Raw genomic sequence first — 24,622 nt, forward strand, 5'->3', positions numbered from 1 at the left:
CCTTTGATCTGTTATGCGACTGTCGAGTGACACTCCACTGATCGCGTGCTCTGGCAATTTGGTTGTTTTCAACCAATTCCGGAAGCACCTCGCAATATGGACGAGTTGCATAGCACGGATAGACGTGTCAAGACATATACAGATTGGTTGGTGAGGCAACATGAGTGGCTCGTGTCGTGGGAGAATCAATATCGGTGCCTTCCCTGTAGAGAGCCCATTTTACTTGACCTATTGATGGTTGCTGATGGTTATTATGAGTGGTTCAACAGTAACGGGAAACCGTTTCTGCTTCCCGAGGATGCACGAGGGCAGACCTTTCCACAACGTCGATAGAGACGTTCACCGACACAGCACCATCGTCCATCGACTCGTGGACGGAGAGTAGGTGCTTCCGGTTCATCCTCAGCTGCACCATCATGACCTTCCAGTAGCCATCGTATCCATCGACTTACATACCGCGACCATATATGATGCCACCACCGCCTTTGCATTACCAGATGTCGTCGCCGCCGTCTTCACCTGGTTTTATGACCCCGTCGCCACCACCGTCACAGAGTTTTATGACCCCTCATGGAGGCTATTATGGGTCTATGTTTGCATATCTGACTTGGGGTTCATATGATGGATATTTGGTGGGTTCAGCCTCATCACCCATGGCTGCAGCACAGAGACCTCATGTACAGTTTTCACACTCAGCGATGTCTGGGTTTTATGAGTTTTCCCAATTTTCGCAGGCCAGTGGGATAGTCAGTCATACACCTCGAGGGTCCTTATTTTATGGAGGTGCTTCATCGTCATTAACTCCTCATCAACAAAATGTAACTGCTCAGGACGACGACGACGACGACTGCGATGATGATGACAGCGAGGAATCACAACCAGTGATACGAAAACAACGCCGATTTCATCTTCTCGAATTTCACAATCATAATAAACAATAGCTGAAAGTCGCGTCATTCTTTAATTTAAAAGTGCGGCAATATTATATCTGCAAAAAAAAAACTGAAACAAACATGATTAAATAAATAATATAATAACGAAAATATAACACAATAAATTTTTTACGTATAAACGTAAATAATTTAAATAATATAATTTTATATTATTACCTGCACTGCAAAACTATTTCGACGTATGCTCCCGCTTTCTAATTTTACAAATACAAATTAATTGACAACAATTAGTATAATATTTTTTCATATAATCATAATAAACAATAAGTATAATAAAAAAATATAACAAAATTACCTTATAACGAAAAATCGAACGAACTTCTGAATTAAATATGAGAAGATTGTCGGATTGTTGTATTAATTTTTTTTTTCTGTTGAGAGGATATGTGAGGAGTTCATGGGGGAAGGGTATTTATAGCCGAGAAAAATTATTATAATTATACAAGATGCGGTACTTACACCGCGCCTTACATAATTATATCAGATAAAGCTAAGGCGCGGCCCCAGGACCGCACCGAATATAATTGTGTCAGATTCAAATTAAGTAGCAGCTCCTGCCCCGCGCTATACCCTACGTGGTCTAAGGCGCGCTCCAGGGGTCGCGCTATACACACGTGTATCCAATGTCAACATAAGGCGCGCTTCACGGGACACGTCTTACCTCATGTGACGCCAAATCAACGTTAAGCACACTGCAAGGATCACGTCTTTCTGCAAATTGTATTAAATTAAAAAATATAATCTAAATAGTGTCTGATCCATAATATTAAATGAAAAATGTGATTTTTCGAGATAAATTTCCAAAATTTTATTTGTTAATGGAAATATCATTATTTTATTAGTAATCTCCGCCACCGACAGTTGTTAACTCAAAGTCATACTAGATATGGGACCCATATCATTCCTGTCAGATTACGTGGATTCTTTCTGTACTTTCTTTAAGAATTTATTCAACGGATTTAATGACAGAAGGAATTACTATTTTTTTAATAGAGATTTTGAATTTATGTTATGGTGTATGTAAAGTTTGTTTATCGTTAATAGTAATAAAAAAATTATAAATAAATATTATATTATAATTATATTAAAATATTTAAAAAGAAATTATTTGCCAAATTCCACATGTGATACAAACTCATCAACGTGGTAAATTCTTTATTCTCGACTACTTGACGTGGAATTTTTTTATAACGACTATATTATTGTTATTATTATTGTTGAAGATGATGTCAAAGTAGAAGTAATATGTGATTGAAATGCAATGTTGAAGAAAGAGTAAGGTATTGATGATTGATTAGATGACAATGTTGAATAAATGAAAACGTAGCACGTGTTTATTTTCAAAGAAGGCAATTATGAATAATCACTTTCCAAATAGGCCAACCGACAAAAGAACGAAGCATCCAGAGACAAAGTTTTAATTAATTGGACACATGCTTCTTATTGGCGGCCTACGTGGTGTTTACATTTTTACTACCACGTAGACTGCCAAATTCAGTTCTACCCTACCACCTAGGCTGTCAACTCAATTCTAACATATTCGAATGTAGTCTCAACCCAAAAAAAACAATATTTCCCATTTTTGCTTACCTATACGTTTGTTTCCTCTGTAACATTATCGTTTCTTTAAATTAAAATTAGAGCAATGGGTTGGTATCAATGCAAAAAGGGTATAGTAAGAGTATTGGATTGGTTCATAACTACATTTACAAATTCCTAATTATAGCTACTCATATTTATGCGATGATTGTCGTCTCATTTTTCTCAATTATCACATTATTAATTCTTTAACGGCGGATTATCATAATAAAATTAAAATGTAATATTAGATATAGCTTTTTAGAAAAAAGAAAGATAATTGGATGACCAAATGGAATTGTTTAAATAGTTTGATGATTAAATATAATTTATCCATAAATAAATAATAGTTTAAATGTAATTAATACATATTATAATGGCAGAGTTTCGGGGAAACAAAAGTACAGAAAATGCCAACTGCCTTCCATTTTAGAATATATGTAAGCAGATACGGTGTTCCATTCATGCCAATAGTTTAAATTGTGTGTGTCTGATCCTACAAATTCATTCCTACGAGTAATTTTTGACGCTGAAACTGCTTTTGACACTTTTTTTTTCTTCATTTTCTTTGTAAATTTAGTATCGTCTGAATAAAGTTTGTTATTAAATTTATTTTTAAACTCATTTAATAGTAACAACTGTTATTTATCCTCCGCTCAAATAAATAATGTTTGGCATTTGATTAGAAGGATAGACCAAGACGGTGGGTGGGGTTGTCCTGAAAATTTTAAATTCTTATATATTTTAAATTTTTTAATATTTTCAATTAAAAAAATATATTTTTATCTTTTAAAATTTGATAAGTTTGTTTTCCTTTAAAATTTAATAAGTTTTTTCCTAATATAAAATTATGCATCGGTTCCTATTTAATTAGCTAAATAAGGCGGACCAACGCTAAGAAGAGCACGATTTGGAAGCTTTTGTTTCATTTAATCAACCTCTAATCTGTTGAAATGTTAACGTGCAAGCTAGCTGATGATAAACAAATAAGACCACTATGTTAGCCACGCAATAAATTTGAATCTTCGGGCATCTTCAACCCTATCTCTATTCTAAAGATGAAATAATAATTCATCTATAGCATTATCTCTACAATACCACAAACTCTATTTTATTCACAATATTTAACTATTAGTATGTGTAGACACTCATTTTCACCCGAATTTGAGTTTTTTATTTTTATTTATTATAGGCATATATACGATAATATAATATAATTTTTGAAAGTGTTTTTGAAAAATATAACATATAGTTTTCAAAAAACGGTTTCCAAAAATATATATATAATATAGTTTTTTTAAAATGTTTTTGAAAACTTATATACAATATATAAGTTTTAAAACATTTTGAAAATTATATAACATATATTTTTGAAATCATTTTGAAAATATAATGTATAGTTTAAAAAAACATTTTGAAAAATATATATATATAGTTTTAAAAATATTTTGGAAAACTTATATATTTTTAAAATCATTTTTGAAAATTATATGGTATTAGTTTGAAAACGTTTTTAAATATATATAGTTTAAAAAAATATCTTTTGATATATATTATATAGTCTATATTATTATTAGTATTTTTATTATTATTATTTCTTTTCATTTTATTCATTTAATTTCATTTATTCTGTTTTGTGGTCTAGGGTATAAGAGAAGTCCACTGTTCGGGTCTAATATGTTTGGGGCCTGAACCAGCCCAAACCCTACAAATTAGGGTTTACACATCCAAGCAACAGGCGCCGCATGGGGAGTTACCCAGTCAAAGAGGAGAATCGGCCGGCCGGGAAAACCGGGACTGCACCATCCCGGGATTCCCGGCCACGTGAAGCAATGATAGGCCCGAAAGGTACGGGAACGACCCCGCCATCACCGGAAATAGCCCGTGGAGGGCGGAACAGATAGCATCAGTGGTGGGTATAAATACCCACCAAGCCACGGTACTCAAGGGGGGAGATCGGTAACAGAACCGGGATACACCACGTAAAACCATCAACGACAGTACACCACCAACGATCAACAACACAAAACCCACAAACACGGTACCAAAACAACCGAGAACCATCAGAACATCATCACAACCAAAGAACCAAACACCCAACGAAAACAAAAATCATCAAAACGCTTTGAAACAACCGAATACAACACCACAAAAAACCAAAAATAGTAAACATAAACAACCGAAAGCCAAGCAAAATAAAGAGCAAGCACCGGGAAGACGAAGGGCCTCGCCGGAAAAGGTAAAAGCCGAATGGGTTTTCCTTAGATCTACACGATTTGGGTTTGGTTACGGTGATTCGGGGCTCGGATCTGACCTAAGGGTAACGAGGGGAACATTTTGGTGGTTTTGGGTTCTTTCCGCGCGGCGGTGGCGGCCGGAGCGGCGGAGCGACGGCGGTTGACCATCGGTAGTGGCGGCCGAATCTTGGCCGGGTTCGAGAGAGGCGAGAGAAACATATGGTTCTCGTTGAGGAGAGAGAGAGCAAAGTGAGAAATGGCCAAGGTTGGGCCATTTTGGCCTTGGAAACGGCCATATATAACGATAACAAAACTACGTCGTTTTGCAAGGAGGGACTTCGGTGTAATTTCGTGAGGGGTAAACTCGGTCCTCGGCCATCAGATTTTATCATATTTGTACTTTGGTCACTGAATTTCATTTTCAGTATTTTAATTTGGAATTTTAATTTATTATGCTTATATTTTAGTCCCAAGTTATATATTTTGAATTTGGCCCAGATTTTATGCAGGTTTTATTTTGGTCACTAATTAACATCCATTTTTTTATTATTATTTCTTAAAACCTTTTTATATTCAATTTCGTTTTTATTTCATTCTTCTATTGTTTTGTTTTTTATTTATTTATCTATTTGATATTTAATTATTATTTTACCCCTAACATTTTTGACATTTTCAGTGGTAATTTCAATCGATCAAAGGTAAGCAATTTGAATCGGGTAGTTTAATTTAATTTAATTTCAAATTTTAATTAAAGACACCGATAAATTAATTGGTACGAAAGGGCGGTTCAAGGGTGCTAATCCTTCCTTGACCGTAATCGACTCCGAACCCGACACATTTTTGGTACAACGCAGATCCGGTAAGATGGTGTCCGACCTACCTAAATTCGTTTTAAAATGGTCGGTGGCGACTCCAACCCAATCAATCCACGTCGAAGCCCAATTCCAGGGCCAAACCGAAAGGCGGTTGCGACAGCTTGGCGACTCCGCTGGGGACAGGTAAGTGAGTCAGGCCAGAATTAATTTATGGTTGTCTTTTTATGCGAAAATTGTAAGTTTAAATTTTAATTTATTATTCGGTTCCGATTATTTACCTTTGATTATTTTTCAAATAAATAGTTGTACTAACATTTTTTTCAATGATTTCAGATTTTTGAAAAGTTTCCATCTCAGGCTCTATACCCGAGCTCCAAACCCTATTAAGTGGGGGTGAAAGCGACGCCTTCGTGTGAATTTATTCACGTGCGGGCCTAGCAAGTAGCCTTCGGGATTCATATACCTTATGTCTTCGTGTGAATTTATTCTCCGTATGGGCATAAGGGAATGTTTCCTCTCGAGTTTAACTTAGTCCACACAAGCCTGTGATGGGTTTAGGACTAAGGGTCTGGTAAGCCTAGGGAGGCACCAGCAAGGAGAACTCGAGTACCTTTTTAGAACCTAAACCGGGAGAGTACAGGGAATTAGAGCCCACCCCGAAACCTCATTCCAAACCCTAGGCTGTTTTATTTCCTGCTTTATTTTCTGTTCAAAGCATGCGAACTAGACAAACATGCGGCTAGGATTTGTTTGAAAAGCATGCGGGATAGAAATCATGTCTGTGTAGGAATATTAAGCATGTTCGGGAGATTATCATGTGGGGTAAGACTTTCATTTTCATCATTTTATTATTATCATCATTATCTCACTAACTTTTCTGTTTCTCTTCCTCCTTTCATTTTTATTCTTGGCATTTTTTATCATTCGCATCATTAAAACGAGGTATTGATCCACAAAAAATGTGTTTGTTAAACATGAATAATTTGTATTAATGGACAAAGGGGTTATAATACAAAGAGATAAAAAGCTCAGAAGTACAGCCGTGGTCAAAGAATGCTCAGAAGCAAAGGTTGCAGGGGCAAGACGAGGAAAATGTTGCTGGCCCAGAAACTCCTTTTGAAAACTACGATAACAGGTGGCGGAACCCCAGCTAAGCTGCAGACCATTAATTGATGAATTCCAAAGACAAGTCGACAAACTTCGGATGGAAGGCTCCAAAGACACTTTCGTTTGAAACAAGAAAGTGAAAGTCGGAGATGCAGTCCTTCGAGATCTTTTTTGGGGCAAGCATCTCATTTGCACATTTAGCCAAAGGAGCCGGAATGGTTCAACAGGATATTCAATAGTGAAAAAGATGAATCAATTGTCAGAGCTGTACAGGATTTGTACGCCAAAAAGAGTTTTTGTCTCTTCAGATGTAACACTTTGTCACCAATAAGGGTTATTCAGAATAACAGGCACATTTTTTTGGATCAATGCCTCGGAAATTTCATGCATCATATATTAGACATTTTGCATTTCTTATTTCTTTGCATTTTGTTATTTCTTTGCATTCACATTAACTAATATATGCATGTCTCATCAAAAGGAGTAAAACTGGATACAACCGCCTCAAGTATTGGACACCCCATCCACATAACACTCGTTTGAAGAAGAAGAGGATGGAAGCCAGAATTACACAAATCGAGGAGAATATGTTAAAAACTACAAAAGGAGCTAGAGGACAAATAAACCAGAACAGTCGAAATACTTAGAAACAATCACAAAGAACCAAGAGTCCTTGGTTGATCAGATCGTTGCCAGTTAATTGGCCTACAACAGACCAGTGCGCCTGGGGCAGGTTCATCGGAAGGGGGTAATATACAACCTACCCCGCAAGTGGTTATCTCACCTGAAATCCTACCAGAACTTCGAGGGGATTCATCTGCTGCAAAATCAAAGCCCTTGTCCTCTGTATTTAACCCTAGGAACAATCCGGGTTTACCATGTACCGGATTTGGACGAAGAGGAAAAAGCGAGGAAGATGGAGGAAAAAATCAAAACAATTGGAGGACCAATGAATATAGTCAAAGGAGACCGTGACTACCATGAAATTGATGCAGCAGAACTTAGTCTAGTCCCGGACTTGGTTCTTCCCCGAAATTTAAGTCCCCGGAGTTCGAGAAGTTTGACGGGAATAGTTGCCCATCCGCTCACATCACCATGTTCTGCCGAAAGATGACAGGATATGGAGGAGGAAACGACCAACTCCTGATCCACTGCTTTCAGGATAGTCTGTCGGGCTCAGCCATTCGGTGGTACAACCAGTCAGCCGATCAAACATCAAGACCTGGAAGGACCTGGCCAAGTCATTTCTGGAACAATACAAGCATAACAATGATAAGGCCAGATCGAGTTATGCTACAAAACATGGAAAAGAAGCATAACGAGAGTTTCAGGCAGTACGCACAAAAATGGAGGGACTGGCTGTGCAAGTTCATCCACCGTTAGATGAAAAGGAAACCGGAAACTTTTCGTGCAGACTCTGAAGGCTCCATACTTCGGCATTTGGTGGCGATCACATCAGGAAGCTTTTCAGACTTGGTTGGCCGGAGAAATGATTGAGTCGGCCATAAGCAAGGCAAGATTAAGGATGGGGAAGCCAGTAAGAAGCCTCCTACGAGGGAGAGGGATGGAGAGGTTAACAACATCAAACTCCAGCAAAGGTGTTACAATCTCCAACCCAAAACCGACTGCGGCTGTACCGTTAGGTACTTCTAAACAAGAGTCCAGAAGGGAAAGGGAACATTTCGACCCTATTCCCATGACCTACAAAGAGCTTTACCAGCAACTTCTTGACACCCCATGTGGTGTCACCATATCCAGTAGAACCCATGAAGCCCCCATACCCCAAATGGTATGACGAGAATGCGTATTGTGAATATCACGGCGGAGTCCAGGGCACACAATGAGAACTTACGCATTTAAGAGGGTCGTACAAAAGATGCGTAACCAGAACTGGATCGACTTCAACAACTTGGGGGCATCCAAGTGAGGAATGTCATTTCATCATTTGAGGCATTCTGTTTGACTTTGTTTTTCTTCCATTTTTTCTCAAAGTTTTTGTAAGAACATTTTAATCAAATTTATGTTACTTTAAAAGATGTCAAGCAATGGATATTTGCAAATTTGTAATTCTTTGCATATCATTGAATTAAGAAACTCTGTAAACGATTCAAAGTTATGAATCTTTGACGAAAGTAACATGATTTAATAACAATGACTTTGACCTTATCCAGAATATACCCTCAAACACCATACCCCGCTCTTGTAACCAATATACCCTTTTCCTTTCATAAGGTGCGGACAACATGGGGGCATCATTTGCATATGACAATTACTATGTTTGTTATTTAAGACGTTCAATGACGATGATGATCTTTACAATGAAAGAGTCGAGTAGGTGAATCCAGTTTAGGTCAGTTGCTTGAAAATTGAACTCTAAAGATGAGATTCCTTGAATTTCAAAAACACCTAGGCTATAACAGGTTCTTCTTGACAATCTTAGGAAATTAAATCCGTAAAAACTGAGCTATTCCGCTAAGGCAATTGGTTATAGAGGGAACTTGAAAGCCCTAGCCTTATGAGTAGATTACGTTCAAACCATGACATTGCTCGGACACTTGGCAATTCAGTGTTTGCTCCACTGCTCTTGTCAGGCTGAAGACTCTGTGATGAGATGAACCCTTCAGTTAACTGATAAGAGTGATTATAATATTAAGTTGTCCCTCTAAAGCAATTGGTCAAACGCCCCGGCTTTATGGATTCAGCTAGCCAGACAATGGTAAACTAAACCAAATTTATCTAAGCAAGAACTTTTCGGTAATGAGGACTAAGGGAGTTAAGGAACACCTGTTATAGTCAACTACACATGAGCACTCAAGAATTTCATTTAGATCGATATTTTTGCACTGCCTTTGTTAGAGGAGCCTACAAAGCTTGAACAAATAGAATATTTCAGAGGACCGAAATAAAATGTCTAGTAATTGGTCATTCTAGTTGCGTCATTTTGTCCGCACCCAAATGAAATGCCAAAGCATGGTTTGATATTTCAAAAAAAATGACATTTTGGGTTACCAAAACCTTAGAAAGGAGGCCAACCTAAAGCCAACTCATCCATTTGAACATTTGTCAAAGATTTGTAACTCTGAAAGCATTAAAGAGCTCTTGATTCCTTTGATATTTTTTGAACTCACGTTTACATTTGATTCAATTGCGAACAATACTTTACAACATTTTATCATTCTCTCTCCTGAACAAGAAAAGGAGAAAAACGTTTTCAAACAGAACAATCTCAGATGTGAAATGTCTGTAAAGCCCAAGCTCGAGAAGCAAATGGGGCACGATCGATTCCATGGACCAGATTGGCAGGCAAAGCACGAGACTCCATCCAAGAAATAACACATAATTCATTCATGATTGCATGCATCTTAGACATACTTAGGTGCATCACATCATTTTTAGCATACATAATTTTGCAGCTTTCAGAGTCAAGCTTCGACTTCAGGATGAAGGTTACTCGACTTGCAAGCACCTTTAAAGAACGATGGTGTAACTCAGCAGCAAGAAGTTATACCTCAACCGACTTTACATAACTACAGATCTCAGAACCAATGTCAGATGGGTTCGAGAACCAATTCAGATCGAATCTAGTTCGGTTCAAACTCACCAGGAGCAACATGTTTTCAGTTAACACTTTCAAGCCAGATTTCAATTCCACGACGGAAGATATCCGGCTGTCAGAATTTATCAGTAGGTTTTCCCAGACCAGCTTAGGGGAACCACCGGAAGTATCATGACCGTTTTCGACCCGTAAAGGGAAGCCATTTTTAAACAAACTATTTGCAGCTTAGCTCAAGGCCAGAAGGGCTACCTGCCACTAAGACCTTCGGGTTCGACTACGCTCAGCTCCAAGGCACATCATTTGCAGCATAGCTTAAGTCGAGAAGGGCTATCTGCCAAAGACCCCCGAGTTCGATTACACTCAGCTTCGAGGGCACATCATTTACAGCATAACTCAAGGCTAGAAGGGTTATCTGTAACCAAAAGACCTTCGAGTTCGACTACGCTCAGCTCCAAGGCACATCATTTGCAGCATAGCTTAAGTCGAGAAGGGCTATGCCAAGACCCCCGAGTTCGATTACACTCAGCTTCGAGGGCACATCATTTACAGCATAACTCAAGGCTAGGAGGGTTATCTGTGACCAAAAGACCGTCGAGTTCGATTACACTCAGCTTCGAGGGCACATCATTTACAGCATAACTCAAGGCTAGAAGGGTTATCTGTAACCAAAAGACCTTCGAGTTCGACTACGCTCAGCTCCAAGGCACATCATTTGCAGCATAGCTTAAGTCGAGAAGGGCTATCTGCCAAAGACCCCCGAGTTCGATTACATCAGCTTCGAGGGCACATCATTTACAGCATAACTCAAGGCTAGGAGGGTTATCTGTGACCAAAAGACCGTCGAGTTCGACTACGCTCAGCTCCAAGGCACATCATTTGCAGCATAGCTTAAGTCGAGAAGGGCTATCTGCCAAAGACCCCCGAGTTCGATTACACTCAGCTTCGAGGGCACATCATTTACAGCATAACTCAAGGCTAGGAGGGTATCTGTGACCAAAAGACCTTCGAGTTCGACTCCGCTCAGCTCCAAGGCACATCATTTGCAGCATAGCTTAAGTCGAGAAGGGCTATCTGCTAAAGACCTCCGAGTTCGATTATATTCAACTTAGAGGCAAATCAAGCTTACATAATAGCTCAATGCAAGAAGGGCTATCTGTCAATAAAACTGTCGAGTTTGACTCTATTCAGCTCGACGATACCTCAATCACACTGCTGTTCGGCTGCAATCAAGGTTTTCAAATCGAGAAGAAGACCTGGGTTAACCGTGCCTTAGTGACAAGAAACTGCTTTCCGACAGCATAGCTTAAATCGAGAAAAGCTATCTGTCAACGAATACCTTTCGAGTTCAGTTTCATTCAGCTCGAGGGCCTATCAAACACATGGTGGAGTCCGAGAACTACTTTACCGCCAAATTTTTTTTAACCAAGGTCTTTAAACCAAGAAGAAGACCGAAGTTGACTACAATTGGGCAATAAAAGCCGCATCCCGATTCAAATTTCGAACTACGGTATCAATTCCATATTATTTCGAGATGTACTTGACTTCGCGACGGAGGGGTCATCCGCAGCTCAATTCGACAGGGAGTTATTCTTCAACTCTACTGAGCGAAAATTTGTGTCTTTTTATCTTGTCCTTTTTCGTTCCACGAAAAGGACAAAGAGGGGCAACTGTAGACACTCATTTTCACCCGAATTTGAGTTTTTTTATTTATTATAGGCATATATCGATAATATAATATAATTTTTGAAAGTGTTTTGAAAAATATAACATATAGTTTTCAAAAACGGTTTCCAAAAATATATATATAATATAGTTTTTTAAAATGTTTTTGAAACTTATATACAATATATAAGTTTTAAAACATTTTGAAAATATATAACATATTTTTGAAATCATTTTGAAAATATAATGTATAGTTAAAAAAAAACATTTTTGAAAAATTTATATAATATATAGTTTTAAAAATTTTGGAAAACTTATATAATTTTAAAATCATTTTTGAAAATTATGGTATATAGTTTTGAAAACGTTTTTAAATAAATTATAGTTTAAAAAAATATCTTTTGAGATATATATATTATATAGTCTATATTATTATTAGTATTTTTATTATTATTATTTCTTTTCATTTTATTCATTTAATTTCATTTATTCTGTTTTGTGGTCTAGGGTATAAGAGAAGTCCACTGTTCGGGTCTAATATGGTTGGGGCCTGAACCAGCCCAAACCCTACAAATTAGGGTTTACACATCCAAGCAACAGGCGCCGCATGGGGAGTTACCCAGTCAAAGAGGAGAATCGGCCGGCCGGGAAAACCGTGACTGCACCATCCCGGGATTCCCGGCCACGTGAAGCAATGATAGGCCCGAAAGGTACGGGAACGACCCCGCCATCACCGGAAATAGCCCGTGGAGGGCGGAACAGATAGCATCAGTGGTGGGTATAAATACCCACCAAGCCACGGTACTCAAGGGGGGAGATCGGTAACAGAACCGGGATACACCACGTAAAACCATCAACGACAGTACACCACCAACGATCAACAACACAAAACCCACAAACACGGTACCAAAACAACCGAGAACCATCAGAACATCATCACAACCAAAGAACCAAACACCCAACGAAAACAAAAATCATCAAAACGCTTTGAAACAACCGAATACAACACAAAAAACCAAAAAGTAAACAAAACAACCGAAAGCCAAGCAAAAATAAAGAGCAAGCACCGGGAAGACGAAGGGCCTCGCCGGAAAAGGTAAAAGCCGAATGGGTTTTCCTTAGATCTACACGATTGGGTTTGGTTACGGTGATTCGGGCTCGGATCTGACCTAAGGGTAACGAGGGGAACATTTTGGTGGTTTTGGGTTCTTTCCGGCCGCCGGCGGTGGCGGCCGGAGCGGCGGAGCGACGGCGGTTGACCATCGGTAGTGGCGGCCGAATCTTGGCCGGGTTCGAGAGAGGCGAGAGAACATATGGTTCTCTCGTGAGGAGAGAGAGAGCAAAGTGAGAAATGGCCAAGGTTGGGCCATTTTGGCCTTGGAAACGGCCATATATAACGATAACAAAACTACGTCGTTTTGCAAGGAGGGACTTCGGTGTATTTGTGAGGGGTAAACTCGGTCCTCGGCCATCAGATTTTATCATATTTGTACTTTGGTCACTGAATTTCATTTTTCAGTATTTTAATTGGAATTTTAATTTATTATGCTTTATTTTAGTCCCCAAGTTATATATTTTGAATTTGGCCCAAGATTTATGCAGGTTTTATTTTGGTCACTAATTAACATCCATTTTTTTATTATTATTTCTTAAAACCTTTTTATATTCAATTTCGTTTTTTATTTCTCATTCTCTATTGTTTTGTTTTTTATTTATTTATCTATTTGATATTTAATTATTATTTACCCCTAACATTTTTTGACATTTTCAGTGGTAATTTCAATCGATCAAAGGTAAGCAATTTGAATCGGGTAGTTTAAATTTTAATTTAAATTTCAAATTTTCGCAATTAAAGACAACCGATAAATTAATTGGTACCGAAAGGGCGGTTCAAGGGTGCTAATCCTTCCTTGACCGTAATCGACTCCCGAACCCGACACATTTTTGGTACAACGCAGATCCGGTAAGATGGTGTCCGACCCACCTAAATTCGTTTTAAAATGGTCGGTGGCGACTCCAACCCAATCAATCCACGTCGAAGCCCAATTCCAGGGCCAAACCGAAAGGCGGTTGCGACAGTATGTTTATTTATCTAATTTTAATGTATTTTTATCTATCTTGTAATTTAATCTACTTGAATTTATTATATTATGTTTAATTTTTATTTTATTTTGTAGAAATTACAATAAAAAAACATAAAAGATAGAATAAGAGAAAATAATTTAACAAAGAAGAGAAAAAGAAAATAACAAAAGAAAGTAAAAATACAAAAACCAGAAATCATAAAAATAACAAAAAAATATGTAGCGCAGTTACAGTACAACTCTAGATGTAGAATATCAATGTAGTTTTTCTCTACTCTAACGTTGAAAATAGAGATGGACTGGAGTTAAAATTAATTTCCAAAGTGAAGATTTTCTCTACTCTAACGATGCGCTGAAGATAGTCTAACCATATATTATTTAATTAATACAAACAATAAATCTGAATCTCGTTTTACTTCAAGACAGGGTGTCGAAAACAGAATTAATCAATCGCGAAAATTACTAACTTTTAGTACCTAACCTAATCTTAGCCACGCAATAAGACAATAAATAAATACTTAATTGATCTGCCAATGACTCGCCTTCTTAACAGAACAAAATTTATACTAATTAAAAACCCTATTTCTTTCAAAGGAATTTTTATGCCCTCTAAATATGATTCTTATTTTAATTTAATTCCTAAACTTTTAAAAGGAGTAACCGAAAATGTTAATATTTTATTTAATATTTTCGGTTGAACGCAACTTAAAATGTTAATTTTTTAACATTTATGGTAGCAACCTGAACTGTTACGAAAAAGGTAACATTTTATGTTACAAAAATATTATAAAATTAATATTTTAGGTTGCGTTCAACCGGAAATGTTAAAAAAATTAACATTTTCGATTACATATTTCTTTAATCTTAAATTAGAGTGTTGTACAACACAACTACCCAAGCAAAAAATAATCTATAATCATTTAGACTGAACCCAATTACAATAAAATTTGACTACAATGAATTATTAGTATTTTTCACAAATTATTATATCTTCTTAAAATAAAGGGTAAACTATTTGTTTTAGTACATAAACTTTCATTTTCTTTTTAAAATCATGTCTACCATTTAGTTTTTGTTTCATTCTAGCACACAATCATTAAAAAATCAATGAACGGGCTGACGTAGCATAGTTATGACGAGTCGATCAACATAGTCCAGTTTCAAGCCCATCGAATGGTGGACCATGGAGATCGAAGGATGAAGAAATCGAATAGTTCATTGTCGATTTGGGAGATTGAGACATTTCACAATGAAATGGAGGTCAGAATCACGTTCAGGAGGTCGAAAAAAGTATGGACTATAAAATTTGGGCTTAATCAATCACCGAATGTGATGACCGGCGACTATAGACATGATACGATAGTTTAGATATTATTATTTTTTAAATAAAAGTTTAAATAATAAAACAGACTAAAACTTATAATTTAGATGGTAAATATATAATTTACCCTAAGAATGATACAATTACAATTGGACCCTTCTTGAATAATCAATGGATAGATCTACTTTCAATTATTCGTCAAATAAAAAACGCGGATAAACACGGGTCTAATCAATTTTGTTATAACCTAATATTTGTCTAAAATTAGTTAAAGGAATAGTTTTTAAAAAGGTTGTTGACCAATTATTGTAATTGTGAGGAAAATATATAGTAAGAGCAGATGCCGACACTAACGGAATCAATAAAAGGAATATGCTTTTGGCGTTATTGCATGACCAATATTATTACCATTCATTTCTACCAACACATTACAATTGACAAGCTGAAGAACTACAAATATACCATAGACCATAAATTACTCCCAGCTTTACCAAAGAAATCGAGATTCTCTCATTATTTTTGGGTCATTTATGAGGACTTATGCCTTGCTTATACTTTTTAGTTGATTCGTAATACTAATAATTTTATAAACGATATATATATATATTGAATAGTTGAAGATAATTAAAAGATAATATATATTAAAAAATTTAATCAATATTCTATTTTGCCATTAAGATCACTCGATGATTCAATTTGTTTTACAATTTTTATCTAAGGGGAGAGGAAGAGAATTTTATTAACAACTTAAGAGAAAAGGAATGTGTCAATTAAAAAATTTGAACTATATATTTTACGGATTGTTGACATGATGAATTTAAATTAAATATTAAATCAATAATTCTCGTATTTTCAGTTGACATTTTAGGACACATTTATAATATAGTTCAAGATTCGATTTACATATATATCTTCCTATTAGATGATATGGGTAACTTAATTAAGTTTTATCACTTTTCAATAAAATAAATGAATTACGATGGATGACATTAAATTTTGGAGTACGAGTAATAATTGTAGTGTCCATTTGGAGTTCCGCTGGTTGGATATTAGACCTAGGTGTTGTTTGTTTTTGTTGTGCGATATTCTTTTTCTTCATATAGATTTAGGGAATTTTTCAATGAACTCCACGTTAAGGTTTCTTTTGTTAGAAGAGGATATGTTAATTCAAGTATCAATTTAAAAATAATTTTTTAAAATATACACTTAGAAGAATATATCAAATTCGGGTATTGAATATATATTTACAATTATTATTATTATAATAGATATAATTAAATTGATAAATAAAATAGTTTGTTATAATCCTTTTAGAGGTTAACCGTGATTGTTAATTTTCAAAACTTTTTTATTAAATATTGTTAATTTTGTAATATTTTTTTATATAGAAATCATGATAATTGTTTTTAAAAAAAAAGAATGAAGAATGATCTGACCACCAACAATGAAGAGGCTGTTCAAATCAAAACAGATATAAACCTTAAGACCTAAGCCAATTTGGTGAAATCCCGAAGTATTTCATTTCATTTTACCCCCAAATTTGTGTGTATCGACTGGCGCTTCCCGCTAACGGATCGTCCAATTCCACATCTCTTTCCTTTTAATTTACATTTTCTTCACAAAAGAAGTCGAAACATTTCTCATTCCACACAATCCAAACAATTGCTCATCAAAATCCAAAAAAATCTTAAATTACAAGGATACCCTTTATCACGTCAAACCCCATCGTCATCGTGGCACGGTGGGGGCAACGCCCTTGGCCCCACCATCTCCACCACCCCCAGAAAATATGGATCCAACTTCAAACCCCACAATTATAAGTACCATTGTAAGAGATATTTTTTTCTTTTTACGGTTGAGCAACTTTACGTATGGGAAGTATCTAAAGCCTTCCGCTTTACAGTAAATTGAGCTGAAATCATGACTGAAGTGTGTGTTTAGCGTTGAATTTTCTCAGTAAACAGTCATTTGATCGTGTCCCAGATCAATTCTCCAAAGGTCTAACCTTTTGTTTATTTATTTTTATTTGTAACAGAGAGGCACATTTGCTGGCAAAATTGGGTCTCCCTGTCTGTCAAGGAAAGAATCAATCGATAAAAAAAACAGTCGCACAAAAACAAAAGAGACTACTATTTCTTTTTTTTATTTATTTAATATTATTCTATAATAATTGACATCATAGTTTATTTCTAGCTGTATTTCTATATTTGGTTCCCTACCTTTCTCTGATTCTCTCTCTCTCACTAAAAGCTGTGTTTTTTTTTGCGCATTCTATAATGTGAGTTTCTTCTTCATTGTAATTGGTGCCCGAGAGAAATAGAGAGAACCGGGGGGGGGGTAAAGTTTGGATCTTTATGAGTTTTACTGATGAAGGAGAGAGATACATAGCTCCATTGAAGTGGGTTTCTCTTGCTTTTAAAGCTTTTATTTAATCTCAGCCTGTTGTTTTTGGGGTTTGGGAACTAGATGGACACCAAAGGAAGACTCATTGCTGGTTCTCACAACAGGAATGAGTTTGTTCTCATCAATGCTGATGAGATTGCAAGAGTAAGTCCCCTCAAAGTTTATTGCTTTTTAAACCTTTTTTTACAGCTCCATTTTCTTGGTGTGTGTGTGTTTTTATTTTTGTATGATGTTTATATACTGTTCAGTAAACATTCCTTGTTGTCCCAAACTCAGGAAATTCTTCTGTACCCTGTAGATCTCAGCTGATAGATGCATCCAATTCAATCAATTATCAACTCTGGATTTGCATAAAATTTTGTTATTTAGTCTATTAGAAAAGTTTGTCACTTGGGATTTTGGGTAACCTGAAGTCTTTCTGTCTGGTATTTTGAAAAGCAGTTTTTATGATCTGCTGGCAGTTAACATTGTTAATTGTGCAACTATGACTTGCAGGTGACATCTGTTAAAGAGTTAAGTGGGCAGATTTGCCAGATCTGTGGTGATGAGATAGAGCTTACCGTTGATGGGGAGCCATTTGTTGCCTGCAATGAGTGTGCATTCCCAGTATGCAGGCCTTGCTACGAATACGAAAGAAGGGAGGGCAATCAAGCATGCCCTCAATGCAAAACCAGATACAAGCGCCTTAAAGGTGAGCCTTGTTAAGTTGATGTTTCAGTAAAACCCCATTAGAGAGTGACTTAGTAATACTTTGTCTTTTAGAAATTAAGCTAACAATGTGACCTTATATTATTTCAGCTTGCCCCCGTGTGGAAGGGGATGAGGAAGAGGATGACGATGATGATTTGGAGAATGAGTTTGATATTGCGAGCCATGATAGGAGAGATCCTCACCATATTGCTGCAGCCATGCTCTCTGCTCGATACAATATCAATCAAGGATCCCGACCTCATGTTTCAGGGATAAGCACCCCGGCAGAGTTCGATGCTTCATCTGTTGCTTCAGAGGTTCCCCTCCTGACATACGGCCAAGAGGTGAATTGGTTTTACAATAAAAAAAAATGTTCATCTGATTTTGCTATACATTGGTGGCTGACATCTGATTCATAATTGATGAAGGATTTCGGGATTTCCTTAGATAAGCATGCTCTAATCGTTCCTCCCTTTATGAGTCGTGGAAAACGTGTCCATCCAATGCCAACACCTGATCCTTCCATGACTTGTGAGTTATTTCATATGATTGGTAGAATTTTATGAGAACTTGTAATTTAATTTCGAATGAATAATTGAAGTACTTCTAAATGTCTGTTAAACATCATTCTATTTTTAGCGTTTAACATGGTTTGTGTTGCTGATGTCATAGTACCACCCAGACCAATGGATCCTAAAAAAGATTTGGCAGTATATGGGATTGGAACTGTTGCATGGAAGAAAAGAATGGATGATTGGAAGAATAAACAGAATGATAAACTCCAGGTGGTTAACCATGAAGGAAATAATGGAGATGAGTCTGAGGGTTCTGACTTACCGATGTACGTGCATTTACTCTCTGAAATTCTTTTTGGTTGTCTGAGCGTGTTTAAGTCTAGAAGCTTGTTCTTGCAACTGTTTGTTTAGTAGGTTCCTTGTCCTTTTTTGGATTGAAACCATATAGAAATTGTCAAATGATTTAGAAGAAGACCTGGCTGCTTCAGTTAGAACCTGAGTTGCTAATCGTTAAGGGTATTTATGGTTTATGACATAAGCATAATTGTTGCTTTCTCTACGGCCAATAATTTTTACTTGCTTTCTTTTCTAATGAGTGACAATTTTCATTTTATATGATTGCATTATTTTATTTTTGTCAGCTCTATAGTTCATATCCTTTTGCATATATGTTACTTCCATGTTGTGAGCAAATGAATGCACCATTTTCTATGTTGGAAAAGTTTTTTCATACTGTTTCAGGTCTCTGAATCATACATTGTAGGCTAACTTTTATGGATTCATTAACACCTTTTTCATGTTCACGACTAAAAAAAGTACATTTATGTGTTATTATAGGATGGATGAAGGCAGGCAGCCACTTTCAAGGAAACTACCAATACCCTCTAGCAAGATAAATCCGTACAGAATAATAATCCTACTCCGGCTTGCGATCCTGGTGTTGTTTTTTCACTACAGAATTCTGCATCCCGTGAATGATGCTTTTGTTCTCTGGCTTATTTCAGTCATTTGTGAAATATGGTTTGCTGTATCATGGATATTGGATCAATTCCCGAAATGGTACCCAATTGAAAGGGAAACATACCTCGATCGTTTATCATTGAGGTGATTTCATCTTCCTTTATCCTCTTCCCTTCCCCACTCGTTTTTTCATTGCATCTCAATTCCTTTCTCCTTGCCTTTGTACTCACACTAAACTCGTGTGCATATCAGAGAGGGAATTCAGTTTTAGCTATTATAAATTTTATTTATATTATCGGTTTTTCTCCCCCTTTTTAAGGTATGAGAAAGAAGGAAAGCCATCTGAGCTAGCACCTGTAGACGTATTTGTGAGTACAGTTGATCCAATGAAGGAGCCACCGCTTATCACTGCAAATACGGTTTTGTCTATCCTTGCTGTAGATTATCCAGTTGATAAAGTAGCCTGCTATGTCTCTGATGATGGTGCTGCCATGCTCACGTTTGAGGCTCTATCTGAGACATCTGAATTTGCAAGAAAATGGGTACCGTTTTGTAAGAAGTTCAGTATTGAACCTCGAGCTCCAGAATGGTATTTTGCTCAGAAAGTAGACTATTTGAGAGATAAAGTAGATCCAACATTTGTTAGGGAACGCCGGGCCATGAAGGTTTGTAACATTTTTTCCTGATATTGATATGTTTGCTGCGGCTAAGTATATTCCATTTGACTAGCTTACCTGCATGAAAGAACCAAGTGTCAACCAAGAGATCTCATTACTTGAGCATAAAACTTTAGCAGGAAGAGAGTTTATTTATATGTATCCAGAAAAGAAAATATCAACTTACATAATTGCTATTTCTTTATTCTTATGGCTAGCATTTTTGTTCTTAACTCGTATTCCAATGGTTTTAAGACATAATGTTTCATATTTGGTGTTTCTCCTTTGTTGATACAGAGGGAATATGAAGAGTTCAAAGTTAGAATAAATGGCTTGGTTGCAATGGCACAAAAGGTTCCAGAAGATGGTTGGACAATGCAGGATGGAACTCCATGGCCCGGTAACAATGTCAGGGACCATCCTGGAATGATCCAGGTGAGCTGTTATTCGTTAATGCTGTTTGGCATTTGGTTCAGATGCTATCCAGCCCCCATATTATTTGCAGTATTCATTAACATGGTAAACATTTGGTATTCTTTGTTTTAGGTTTTCACATTTGGTATTCTTTGTTTTAGGTTTTCCTTGGTCATGATGGTGTTCGTGATCTTGAAGGGAATGAATTACCTCGTCTAATTTATGTTTCTCGTGAAAAGAGACCAGGATTTGATCACCACAAGAAAGCTGGGGCCATGAATGCTCTGGTATACCCCTCTTTCTCTCTATCTCTAGCATGCAGCTGTGCAATCACAACAGTCTCAGCTTGGCATGCCGATCTTTCTGTTGTCTGGTTTTATCTGATTGTATTAATTTTTGGTTGATTTATGAAGGTTCGTGTTTCTGCCGTCATCTCCAATGCTCCTTTTCTATTGAATGTTGATTGTGATCACTACATAAACAACAGCAAGGCTCTTCGTGAAGCCATGTGCTTCATGATGGACCCTATTTCGGGCAAAAAAATCTGCTATGTCCAGTTTCCTCAAAGATTCGATGGCATTGACCGACATGATAGATACTCAAACCGAAATGTTGTCTTTTTTGATGTATGTATGATTCATCAAACTTTAATTTTGCGGGCACGTTTCTTCGTAAGAGGAGAAGATGACATCATTTTTTTTAATAAAAAAACAGATCAACATGAAAGGCCTGGATGGGATTCAAGGACCTATTTATGTTGGAACTGGATGCGTCTTCAGGAGGCAGGCACTCTACGGATATGATGCCCCTGTCAAGAAAAAGCCTCCAAGAAGAACATGCAATTGTTTGCCAAAATGGTGGTGCTGCTGCTGCTGCTTCCGATCTAAAAAGAAGAATAGAAAATCAAAATCCATTGAAAAGAAGAAAAATGAGGTTCCAAAGCACATACATGCTCTAGAAAATATTGAGGAGGGAATTGAAGGTAATTATTTTTCTTCATTCGCTTCCAGTATGCATCTGCGAAATCTTGCAATATTCTTCTTCAGACATTTTGTTCACATCAAAGTTTGGTCTTCCATATTTACAATTATATTGCCGCAAACCTAGAATTATTCCACTATTTTGTTGTTAGGATAGGTGGTGTCGTGGCTCTTGGTTAAAGTTAAGATTATTTTAGAGCCTTATAGTGCCATCATCTATGTTGCAGGTATAGATAATGAGAAGTTTTCCCTTATGCCACAAATCAAATTCGAGAAGAAATTTGGTCAGTCACCTGTTTTCATTGCTTCAACACTTATGGAGGATGGGGGAATCCCGAAGGGAGCAACCACTGCATCACTCTTGAAAGAAGCAATTCATGTCATCAGCTGTGGTTATGAAGATAAAACAGATTGGGGGAAGGAAGTACGTCGAAAGTGTCCTGAACTTGATAAATTAATCGTATCTTGTGAAGTTTTTTTTTTTGTTATTGAATTTTGATAATGAGGCTCATCAATTCCTATCATCATCCAGGTGGGATGGATTTATGGCTCTGTTACTGAGGATATATTAACAGGCTTCAAGATGCACTGCCATGGCTGGCGATCAGTGTACTGCATGCCGAAAAGGCCTGCATTTAAAGGTTCAGCTCCCATTAACCTCTCAGATCGTCTGCACCAGGTTTTACGTTGGGCTCTGGGCTCTGTTGAAATTTCTTGAGCAGGCATTGCCCATTATGGTACGGGTATGGTTGTGGATTGAAACCCTTGGAGCGCTTTTCGTATATTGCTTCTGTTGTGTACCCTTTGACATCAATTCCACTGCTCGTGTATTGTATACTGCCGGCTATCTGTCTCCTTACTGGAAAGTTCATTGTCCCTGAGGTAATTCTGAATTTCTGAGTAGCATATCTTTCTAACGTGCGTACTAAATAATTATTTTGAGATCAATTAGTTAAAAACAATCAGTTAGGATTAGTCATTTTCAAACTGTTTGTAGGTGATAGTATGACTGGTCATTGTCAACACTCAGCATTGTAGCAAAAGTCATATGATGGTGTTTAAATGGCTAGCAATAGATTTTGTAGTTTTTTTTTAAGAAGTAATGGGGTCTCATTAAAAACCCACTTCATAACGAACACACAGCCTAAACTCGATGTCGGACAACGGAAGGAGGAAAAGAGTACCCAGACCTGTCTGATGGCAAGCAATATATTTCTCTTTTATATATATATATATATATATATATATATAAGTAATGGGGTGTTTAGATGGCAAGCAATAGATTTTGTAGTTGTTACTAGTTATTACAATATTCGTTCCTTCTTTTCTATGAACAGATCCGAGACCTGACTGAAGTCCATCTTAGTTTTTCAACAGTGATTAAGAATAGAATGGAGCATCATTAGAACATGATCTGATTCTGTAATTATAATCATTAATCATCTCCAGCTGGTGAACTTGTGGTACTAAAATCCTTCTAGTGATGAATTTCATGTAGTTCTGAAGCTTACTAATAATAAGCCTTGTCCTATGCAATCTATATGAACAATGCCCCTATTCTGGCTCTAACTATAATACCGTCAAAGTATCCTTCAATATGCCGAGGGAATTACAAAATCTGGATGCTGCATTTTATCTGGCTTTGTCAGGATTTCAGCTAATACTGATATTTCTATTTGCAGATTAGTAATTATGCCAGTCTCCTTTTCATGTCTCTCTTCATAATCATAGCTGTGACCAGTATCCTAGAAATGCAGTGGGGAGGTGTTGGAATACATGACTGGTGGAGAAATGAGCAGTTCTGGGTGATCGGTGGTGTCTCATCACACTTATTTGCTCTTTTCCAGGGCCTGCTTAAGGTTTTAGCAGGAGTTAACACAAACTTCACTGTTACATCGAAAGGAGGAGATGACGGGGAATTTTCCGAGCTGTACATATTCAAGTGGACATCTTTGTTGATTCCTCCCATGACATTGTTGATCATCAACATAATCGGAGTCATAGTTGGGATTTCAGATGCCATATCAAACGGATATGATTCGTGGGGACCTCTATTCGGTAGACTGTTCTTTGCATTATGGGTCATCGTTCATCTTTACCCCTTCCTCAAGGGGTTGATGGGGAAACAAGACAGGCTTCCCACCATTATTGTGGTTTGGTCAATACTTTTAGCATCGATTTTCTCTCTTTTATGGGCTCGAGTCAACCCATTTATATCGAAAGGAGGCATTGTTCTAGAAGTGTGTGGGTTGAACTGTGACTAAAAATACAATAAAAGAAGAAAAAAGAAACAGAGCTGAGAGATTAGATGCCCCTTGTTCATTGAAGACGGTGTGAAAATTGCATAAATTGGCTGCGTTTTTGGTCGAATATGAAGATAACATTCCTCGATTCAACATAACCGCCCTCAAATATGATGTAAAGATGAGGAAGAAGGTGCTTGTAGATACATATATAAACTGTGATCCTGTTTGTTGGTGTTGAGTTTACCTTCATTTTGATTCTTTATATACTTTTGTGAGTTTTGTGGGTTAGAAGGTATTGATTTGATAAAGTCATTTGTAATCTCTAAGATAATAAATGGTGTAGTTTTTATCCAGAATGTATCATTGCAAGTCTGACGTCAAAAGCTTCACGGAGTAATGGAAATATATAATCAAAATCAAATGTTCACAAACATCACAAAGTTCT

At 36.9% G+C, this 24,622-nt stretch overlaps 1 pseudogene; it reads left to right on the forward strand.

Annotated features, from left to right (window-relative positions):
* Positions 1-17,560: 17,560 nt before the first annotated feature.
* On the forward strand, positions 17,561-24,527 carry LOC120180451 (annotated as a pseudogene).
* The last annotated feature ends 95 nt before the right edge of the window (positions 24,528-24,622 follow it).

Source organism: Hibiscus syriacus, unplaced genomic scaffold, assembly GCF_006381635.1.
Source record: "Hibiscus syriacus cultivar Baekdansim isolate YM2019G1 unplaced genomic scaffold, ASM638163v2 tig00112496_pilon, whole genome shotgun sequence".
In the NCBI taxonomy this organism is placed as follows: Eukaryota; Viridiplantae; Streptophyta; class Magnoliopsida; order Malvales; family Malvaceae; genus Hibiscus; species Hibiscus syriacus.